The sequence below is a fragment of the Vombatus ursinus genome, unplaced genomic scaffold (genome assembly GCF_900497805.2).
Source record: "Vombatus ursinus unplaced genomic scaffold, bare-nosed wombat genome assembly UNPS02014798.1, whole genome shotgun sequence".
NCBI lineage: Eukaryota > Metazoa > Chordata > Mammalia > Diprotodontia > Vombatidae > Vombatus > Vombatus ursinus.
This window is the reverse complement of record NW_020954576.1, coordinates 46,501,676-46,512,183: the sequence shown is the minus strand read 5'-3', so window position 1 is coordinate 46,512,183 and position 10,508 is coordinate 46,501,676. Positions and strand designations below refer to the sequence as shown.

Below are 10,508 nucleotides of genomic sequence, written 5' to 3'. Positions count from 1 at the left end.
ACACACACACACACACACACACACACACACACACACACACACACACAAAACGTCCCTTTCAGCTACTTTGTATTTTAGCGGATCATAGATTTAGAGCTGGAAGGGCCCTAAGTGATTATCTAGTCCAACCAACACCCTCATTTTATAGATAAGGAAATTGAATTCCAAGAAGGTTAAATGACTGGCCCAGGGTCATACAGGTAAGAAATGGCAGTCAGGATTCAAACCTAGGACCTCTAACTCTAAATTCACCACATTTTCCCTTATACCACAGTCTCTCCATGTTGTTAAGCCTAGGACCCCTGGGGGTAGCTTATTGTCAGATGAGGAGGTATGCTGTGTATTTACTGCCATAAGGGAAGATGGGATAGACAGGACAAGGATGTGAAGGTCGGGAAGCTGATAAAGGTGGGGAAATATCTAATAAAAACATTTAGAATGGGAAGTCAGGATACCTGCTACCACTATCAGGATAGTGGCTATCTATGTGATTTGGGGCAGGTTACTGGACCCTCAGTTTCTTCATCTGCCAAATGGGGATCAAAATTCCTACACCCCAATTTACTTAAATCACCGTCCACCCCACTTTGAGAGATTATGAATGTGATGACAATCTGAAAAACCCAATGTAAGTTATCCAAAATATATATAAATAAACATCAGGGGTTATTAAGCTAGGACATGTGAACTTGTTTTGAAAAATATTTTGTGCAGGGCATTATGTTGCATACCTGTAATCCCTTGCTGGGACCACTGGACAGCACAATGGATAGAGTGCCAGGACTGGAGGCATGAATTCCTGAGTTCAAGTCCTACCTCAGACACTTACTAGCTATGTAACCCTGGGCAAGTCACTTAACCCTGTTTGCCTCAGTTTCCTTATCTGCAGATAAGCTGGAGAAAGATACGGCAAACCACTTTAGTATCTTTGCCAAGAAAACCCCAATGGAGTCACAAAGAGTTGGGCAGGACTGAAAATGACCAAACAATGACAATAATCCCTTGCTACTGGGTAGCCTTGTGGATAAGGCTAAAGCTAATAGTGTATCCGAATTGTCTGCCACCATTACGGTGAGACCCTCATATTGTCGGGGAAGGAGAGGGCACCAAGCTGCCAAACAAGGGTCAAATTGGGCCAGATTAAAAATGGAACAGGTCAAAGCTTTTCTTCCAATCAAAAGTGGGATCAGGGCCATGAGTAGATCTTGATGAGTTAGGGATACCCAGTCTGCAAAAGATAAATAAATAAGCAAAGAAACAAATACACAAATAAATATGTTGATAACTATTTCAGCATAATTGATTTTCTTCATAATCTCGTGTATCTCATTTTATGCACTTAAAACATTATCTTGAGAAGGGGTTCATAGGTTTTACTAAACTGCTAAAGGGATCCATGCAAAAACTAGGCTAAGAACCCCTGCACTAGCTGACCTCTTAGGATTGTTGAGGCATTGGACTACAGTAGAAATAACCCTGGCTTAGGAGTTAGAGGGCCTGGGTTCCAGGCCTTCTTGTGACCTTGGGTATGTTTCTTCATATGTAAAATCATGGGGTTGGATTAGATGGCCTTTCCATCACTAGACTGATTATCCTTCTTGCTCTAAATTCTATAATCTAGTTTAGGGACTTGAAACAAGTCCCTAAAGTCTTAGTTAGGAGAGGGAAAGACAGGCTCTGTTCTGTTGCCAGAAGTCTCAGACTCTGTGAGTTTAGGGAATCATTTTCTAGATTCCATACCACTACTCATGGTCTGACAAAGGCTTTCTTAACTCATTTATGAATGGGAGGAAGGTTTGAAATCAGGAGTGTCCTGCAACCTGGGACCAGTAGTCCCTGCTCCTATGAGTGACATGAGAGAAATTAAAGAAGCTTGTGTAGGCATTTATACAGACCTATTTCTGGAATCTCAATAGGATTCCGGGAAATAGAGTATGGGGAGGAGGTTCTCCACAAGAGGGAGGTCAGGTGAGGTGAGGTGAAGCGAAAACAGCTCCTCAGTGAACCAGAACCAGGCTATGGCTACTGTCACAGGAACCTTCTCCTACAGAGGAGCAAAAGGAGTCCCTTGGATTTCCATACAAACTTTTTTTTAAAAATACAGAAGCCCAAGAGCATACCCCTTGAATGTGGCCAAACTGCGACTCAAACTCAGGTCTTTTGATGATGAAGTAGCACTTTTCTTCTATAGCTACTGTGTAAACCCTGGGAAACTGCCTAGACTTCTTGGTGGCCCTAAATAACTCTAGAAAAGTTTAAGTTACAGTTGAGTTCATGATCTTCATTGCTAAGTAAGAGGTTCTACTCTAGGTCTAATCATCTTTCCATGTCTCCTAGGAAAGAAGAAGAGAAGGAATGTAATCAGCATTTTTATAGAACTATGTGCCAGGGACTGCGCTTTACAAATATTATCTCATTTATTATTGCAAGGTAGTTGCTACTATACCATCCCCGTTTTATAGATGAGGAAACTGAGACAAACAGATTAAATGACTTGTCCAAGGTCATACAGCTAGTAAGTATCTGAGACTGGATTTGAACTTAGGTCTTCCTGACTCCAGGTCTGGACCTCTATCTACTACTGTGCCACCAGTTGTCTTTAGTATGTAAAATTACATGCACTATATGATTATATTTGTATATTATGCAAATGTACATATAGTTACATGTATATGTATATATGTGTATATAAGGACAGGTAGGTGATGCATTGGATAGAGTGCCAGGCCTAGAGTCAAGAAGACTCATCTTCCTGAGTTTAAATCAGGCCTTTGACAATTAACTAGCTCTGTGACCCTGGGAAAGTCACTTAATCCAGTTTCTTCATTTGTACAATGATCTAGAGAAGGAAATGGCAAACCACTCCAGTATCTTTGCCAAGAAAATCCCAAGTGGAGTCACAAAGAGTTGGACATGATTGAAACAAGTGAACAAACAACAAAATATGTATATATGTATATATATATATATATGTTTGTGTGTATGTATTTGGAGAGAGAGACAGAGAGAGAGAGAGAGAGACAGAGAGAGAGAGAGAGAGAGAGAGAGAGAAAATAAGCTCTTTGAGAGTAGGGATTGTTTAAGCTTTCTATGTATACCCCAATGCCTAGTTCAGTGCTAACTACAGTAGGTGCTTAATAAATGCTTATTGATGAATTGATTATATATAAAGTACTTTATAGTTACAAAGTGTTTTCCACACTTTGATCATTCTATTTGCACAATTCATTCCAGGAGGGCCAGAGGAGGAGGGGGTGGGAAAGACTGAGAATCTGAGGACCAGGCCCAAATTCTGACTCAATCATCTTCCCACTGTCCCATGCTAGCTTAAGGAATTTAACCTCCCTGAGACCCAGCTCCGGAGGAAGAATCAGCCCCTCCTGGCCTTTCTGTACATAGAAGTGCTTGGAAAGCCAGCAGAGAATAGCAAAAGGGACTTGGGAAAGGGTCGCCCAATGGCCCCATTTTTCAGATGGTTGAACTGTTTTTTCAGGAAGGGAAAGCGGCTTAGCTAAAGTTGCACAGCAATTTATGGTCGAGCCAGGGCCCGAACAGCTCCTCCTCTTGGCTGCTGTGAGCTTCTTAAGCAGACAGGAGGATGTTTGCAATTGCAGGGCTCCTAGCCTTGCTCTTGAATATTGGCCTCCACAACATAAGCCCAGATTTCCCTCTTCCCTGTTAGATACTGAAAGGGGAACAAAAGGCTGTTTCTGAGCAATCTCCGCCCACCCCACAAAGATTGAGTAAGTGCCTCTGCTTTGCCAGTCCTGGCTTTAACCAGGGTGAGCTGAGGAAGAAGGCAAGAATTCTGGGTGTCTGGGGAGAGTTAGGAGGAAAATCAGAGCTTAGAAAGGGGATTATAGCTAGGAGAGACCACAGAGGCTCATTCTTTAGTTTCTAAAATGCGTATTACTATTATTGTTTGTACTTATATCTTTGGTGACTAGCACAAGAGGAGGGAAGGAAATAAACAATTATGTGTCACCTACTATTTGCCAGGCACTGTACTAAGTGCTTTACAAATATTATGTCACGACAATCTTGCGATATAGGTGCTATTATTATCCCCATTTTATAGTTGAGGAAACTGAGGCAGATAGAGATTAGATGATTTGTCCAAAGTCACATAGCCACTAAGTATCTACAGCTGGATTTGAACACAGTTCTTCCTGACTCAAGGCTCAGCATTTTATCCAATGAGCCATCTAGGAGCTTAATAAATGCTTGTTGGCTCTTTGGTTTATACAGATGAGGAGACTGAAGTCCACAAAAGTTAAATGACTTGACCAAGGTCTTTCAAGTAGCAATGTGGTTCAAAGGAAAGTGTGCTAGATTTGGAATCAGAAGACCTGGCTTGATAATTTGTTTGACTTATCTGGACCTCAGTTTCTTCATCTATAAAACTTAGACAAACTCTAAGGTCTTCTCCAGCTCTAACATTTAAATTTGAGTAGCAAAGCTGGGACTAGAAGCCAGGCCTACTGCTTATCAATCTAAAGCTCACTCTATTCTACCCCAGTGGCTTCTCAAGGGCAATAAAGTGTAATCAGTGACTTTGATAAAAGCACCAACGGTGCATTTATATGGCATGGAGGTTAACTATCTAATAGATAGCTAACACACTGGATGACGAAGTCAGGTTCTAAAAAGATATTGACAAGCTGAACCAAATAAGAAGAAATTAAAAAAAGACAAATGTAGAGTCTTACATTTGAGTTTTTAAAAAATCAACCTCACACATCCAGGATAGAGGAGGCCTAATAAAGGAGGCCAGACAGCAGTTATTCTGAAAAAGATCTGTGGGTTTTAGTGGACTGCAAGCTCAGTAGGAATCAGTGACAGCTAATGTATTCTCGGGCCGAATTAAGAGAGGATATAATAAGTAATGAAGAGGAGAATGCCACATTGCCTATGTTTTACTTACTAGATGTTATCTGTAATATTTTGTTGAACTTTGGGGGCCATAATTTAAGATGGACATTGACAAGCTAGAGGAAATCCAGAAGGGTCTAACCAGATTGAAGGACCTTGAGTCTATGCCTTATGACAACAAGTTTAAAGAATTGGTGGTTCTTACCTCAGAGGAGAGAATGTTCATGGGGGACTTAATAGCTGTCAATGTACCTGAAGGGCTGGCATATGGAAAAAGGGATGTCTTACTTTACTTGCTTCCAGAGGCTATAATCAGGAGCAATCAGTGGAAGTGGCAAAGATGCAGAATTATGCTTGACATCAGGAAAAATTCCCAAGTAATTAAAACTATAGGCTATGCCTGGAGGGGGCAGATTCCTCTCCTTGGAAATCCTCAAGCAGACACTGGATGGCCAGCTACCTGCTGGGTATGTCAAGGTGGAGATTCCTGTCCTATGTGGATTGGACTAGGTAGAGGATGAAGTTATTTCCACCTCGCAAATTTCATGCTTCTGATTTGGAGAAAATCTCATTTGAGAGAGACTCAGCATCAGGCCCTCTCAGATCAGTATCCCAGGAAGAGGCAGGACATTAAGCAGTTGCTATATTTGATTTACCGTCTCTCTAAGCATTCAGAAACTTCTGGAAGATCAGAGTTATAACTGGACATACAGTGCAATTTTGCTTATATGTAGGTTGGAAGATAGTCACCTGAAGTCCAAGAAAACCTTGGGAGCCCACCTTAGCTAGAACATTCATATATCACTATTACAAAAGTATGGCACAGGTTCCCAGGTCCAGAAACTACATGATGTACCTCTGGTCAAATGCTCTTGTGACAGAAGAGATGGAGGCCCATTCCACTAGAAAGCTGGATTCATATTTCCATGACACAGCTAACAATCCTTGACTCCTGATCCTTGACTCCCCAAATCTTAGGAAGAGGCCTACATAGGGAGGTAGTAAGCAGTGGCTACAGTGGTAGGAAAGGTCAGGCCTTGGAGGTTTTGAGACAGCAACAGGACCAACCACAAAAGCAAAGGAACAATTGACCAAAGGATCAGCAATGGAGAGGAAGTGCCCCTCTCAAATGTTGGTGCCCTAGGGACAATCTCATATTACCCCACCTTAGTTTTGTTTTCACTAATGGTAGACCCTAGCAAAGTAACCTTTCCTCATTGGCAGTGATCCAGAGATTCAGCCTCCCTCTACCCTTAAGAGGCACCTGTGGCATAGTAGAAAGAGCAGCTCTGCTACTAAATAGTTCAAAGTGCTGAAGTGAACAGCTGGTTCAGTCCCTTAATTAAATATCAAATTAAATTCGATAAGGCATTATCATTGCTACTTTACAGACGGATGCTGTGTGACACAGTCCAGGTCACATACAGCTAGTTGGGGGGGGCAAATATTAGATCTTAGATCTTTTGTCAGTGCCCTTTCCACTGTACTTTATTTACAGGAAGGAGGGAGAGGAGGAGGAGGAGGAGGAAGAGGAGGAGGAAGTGTTGGAGAATGGAGGGGAGAACTCTAAGTGACCTAGATTTCATCTCTTCCCCCCTCCTTCCCTGATGCGTGTCTCTAGGCATGCTTGTGAGAAGTCCCCCTCCAGGGTTGGGGGAACCCAGAACTTCCCTTGTCAAGGGAGAAGGGTGACCTATAAAAGGTTTGTGCAAACTGAGATCTGAGCAACTCAGGCCAGACCAGAAATGGTTATGACTCTGAAAAAAAAAAAAAAAAACGAACCAAAACAAACAAACAGGACCTCCGGCAGCAAAGGGCCAGATCCAATCTGACCTGGGGATTGAGGCCTCTCTCTTTCCTCTTCTTTCTGCCTGCCTCCATTTTTTACTTTCTGGAACCTCGCTCACCCTCTTCCTTCTCCCTTGCTCACAATGAGATGGACCGAGAGGCCCAAAGCCCCAGGCTGGGCTGGCTTTTGCCCTTCCCTCTCCTGCTTAGTGCTTCGCTTTCACATGTGGTGGCAGCAGTGGGGCTGCATATGGCTCGTCCTTCATCCTCCCTGGGACCCCAAAGAGAACCATGGGGGATGGAATTTGCCCTCTGGGACCCTGGGTGGGAAAGGTATGATGCAGTCAATAATTTCAGCTTAATTCATATAAACATACATTTTTTAAAGGATTTACTATGTGCCAAGCACTGTGCTGGTCAATGATGACGCAAAGAACAAAATAAAACAGTCTCTGTCTTACCTTTCTAGGAAGCAAGCAGTAAATGCTACCTTCCTCTACAGATGGGATGCCTCTTACCCTCAGGAAAATAAGTAAGAAAAAAAATCCAACTCCTAAGATGTAAAGCCTGGAGACCCAATAGGTCCTCAAATGGTCTAGAATGCCAGTGACCAGTAAGAAAATAGTACTTTTTCTCCTTGCAGTGTCACCTGAGGCCAGTCACTCTCCAGACCTGAATTTCTCCATCCATGTGGGGGAGGCAAAGAATACTACCACAATCAAAGATCCCAGTTAGAGGGGGCCTCAGAGATCATCTAGGTCAAGCCGCTCATTTACAAAAAGAAGGTTAAATAACTTCCCCAAGGTCTACAGGTACCAAGCAGCAGAGGCCAGATGAAACCATGTCCTCTGAATGAGATCATTCATTCCATTGAACTACTCTGCGAGAGCTTAAGCGTTTCAAGGTACAGCAGATATCACACTTATATTGCCTTACACTTCTATGAGGCTGAGAATGTAGGCATTATTTTCTTCATTTTGCAAATGATAAAAGAAGCTCAGATGGGTTAAGATATTTTCCTAATATCACATAACTAGTAAGTTCAAACTCGGTCTCAGACACTTACTAGCTGTATGGCCCTGGGCAAGTCACTTCACCCTGTTGGCCTCAGTTTCCTCATCTGTAAAATGAGCTGGAGAAGGAAACGGCAGACCACTCCAGTATCTCTTCCAAGAAAACTCCAAATGGGGTCACAAAGAGTTGGGCAAGACTGAGAAAGGACTGAACGACGACAACAGCAATGGAACAAAGCTGGAATTTGAACTCACATCTTTAGACTGCAAATTGAATGTTTTTCCCACCAAACTCTATCTCCATATGATGACAGCTTATGTTCATGTTGCACTTTAAGGTTAACAAAGCACTCAGTTAACATTACGTCGTCTGATGGGCACAACACTATGGGGTAGGTAGTATAAATAATATTATTCCCATTTTACAGATAAAGAAATCAAGGCTCGGAGGAATAAAACAACTTGTCCCAGGTCACACAGCTGATAAGTTGCAGCATGGAGACTCAAACCCAGTTCTTTTGACTTCAAGATTATTATTACTGATTCTTTTCATTACATTAAGGTGCTTATAGCCTGGTGGCTATAAGGAATGATGAAACAAGGTTGGGATTTCTAATTCGTGGAATGTCATAGATGTGGAAAAGGTGGGAGGGATAGTATACACTATGCTCGGGTCTTGGGGAGAGCAGATAAGTATGTCACAAGTGTGCCATGATAACTATCAAAATTGAACATAGAATCTTCTGAAATAGCAGAGAAGTACTGAGCACCCATTTCACCTGCTACCTGCTGCCCTTCTCCTCCATTAGGGGATAGAAGATTGGGGCAGGGTGGGGAGACTGGATATCGCTTTCACTGAGTCCCCCTCACAGATCTTCACCCCCCAGGCTATCCTCACACATCTCCCTGCAACCCACTCCCACTCTTGGGGCGTTGACACTACCCAGTCCCTTCCACCAAACCTGCCAGTCTCTCTAGCTGGCGCCCTTTTCTAGGAGATCCCAGAGAAGTTGAACTCACACTTGGCTCTTTTCTTCTTGGTTTTCACCTTCAGGGGCACTGCCCCGTTACCATTCCAGCTCCCTGAACTCCGAAGGTGTTATCTTTGCCTCCCCTGGAGGCTGCCAGCAGGGCACTGGATGCTGCCAAAACTGAAACCATATGAAGTCTGGACCCACACCTGTCTTGTGTTCTTAAAGAGACACCCTCCCATGGGCACACTGGCCAGCCAACAGCACGTGACTCCCGCCAATTCCCTGGGTCTTTTTCCTTTTGGCTTCTCCAACTGGTCCCATCTGTTCACTTCCTCTTAGCTTTGGGGAAGCCCTATTGATTGGGAATCAGATTGACTGTGAGTTGAATCAACAGGGTTGCCTACACACATGCAAAGGACCAGGCTAACCTCTGAGTTGCTTGAAAATGAAAAGGATAATAATAATGATTATCCTTGCAAAGCATTTTTCCCTTAAGAATCCTGCAAGATAGAAATAGAAAATAGAAATAGAATAGAAAACAATAGAAATGTTATTATCTCTATTTTACAGAAAGCAAAACTGAGGCTTAGATTATGTGACTTGCCGAAGTCATAATAACTGATGGGAACTCACTTTTCCACAGTACGTTGCAAATTGCAAAGCCCTCTCCTCACAACAGCACTATGAGGGAGGCATTGTATGAGGAAGGCATTGCAAGTAGAATCAAAGCGGCAGAGCTCGAAGGGACTTTCCAGTGCATCTGCTCCGATGCACTTTTTACTGATCTTTTTACCGATAATGAATGTAAAGCATAAGAAAAAGAAAGGACTTGTCCAAGGTCACATAGATAACCAAAAGCACAGGGACTCAAGCATAGAGTCCCAGCTCCTGTTATAGTGTTCTTTCCACCGTACCTGGGTGCTCTGCTAGGACTGGATTTCTTAGCATCAACCCACCCAGCTCCAGCAACCACCCCCCACTCCCATCAGCAACAATAAGGGTCCTGGGATCTGATCCTGAAGGAAGCTCATTCCAGACCTCCAGCTAGTGGAAAGAATACTCACTCAAGTCACAAGATCTGGGTTCAATTCCACCTCCGATGTTTATTACCTGCATAACCTTGGTCGTCACTTAATGTCTCTGAGGTTCAGTTTCATCATCTGTAAAATTGGGGAGTGGAGGTGAAAAAGACGGCCTCTGAGGGTCCTTCTACCTTCACATCAACGCTTTGTTTCTGTCAGGCCACCAAGCAGGACTTCCAGGAGATCAGGTCCCAGCTGCTCCCGACCCTCTGCCCTTGGAGTATAAAGGGTTCAAGGTCCCTCCTATACACAGCTAACTCTAGAATCTTTGCTGCGCTCTGGGACCCTCCCCATAGCTAATCTAAGGCCAACTTGAAGGCTTGGAGATGGTATCTCCTAGCCCTCCTGCTTACCTCATAACTGCATTCTTCTAGGGATTTTTCCATATTGAACTTGTCCTGATGTAAGTGACTGCAAACTGGTCTTAGGTTCACTTTCCCCCACCCCACACAGGTAAGCACACCTATGCATATCCAGCTCCCCCCCCCCACCCCGCACACACACACCCTGAAGCCCACACAGCCCACCCAGGCAAGGCTGACTCAGGAGCCTCCACACCCCAACATTGACCCAGAGACTTAGCCCCAGAAGGGGAAGAAAGAAAGGAGAAGTGAGGCTGGACGGAGCAACCAGACAGTCAAAGCCCTGGATCCTATTTTGGGCCCAGCCACAACTGGTGGTGTGCCTGGAACAGTGCAGCTTCCCCTCCCTGGGGCTTAGTTTCTTCATGTGGATGGAAGGTAGGATGGCTTAGCAGAACCCACACGTAGAGCCTAGAC

At 43.7% G+C, this 10,508-nt stretch overlaps 1 protein-coding gene across 1 annotated transcript in view; it reads right to left on the bottom strand.

The window, feature by feature from the left end:
* PIGR (polymeric immunoglobulin receptor) overlaps window positions 1-8,858 on the bottom strand; it is a 30,413-nt gene extending 21,555 nt beyond the window's left edge. Inside the window, exon 1 of the mRNA XM_027871238.1 lies at window positions 8,694-8,858. The gene's annotated coding sequence lies outside the window, so the exon portion shown is untranslated. The remainder of the gene's footprint in view (window positions 1-8,693) is intronic.
* Between the last annotated feature and the right edge of the window lie 1,650 nt (window positions 8,859-10,508).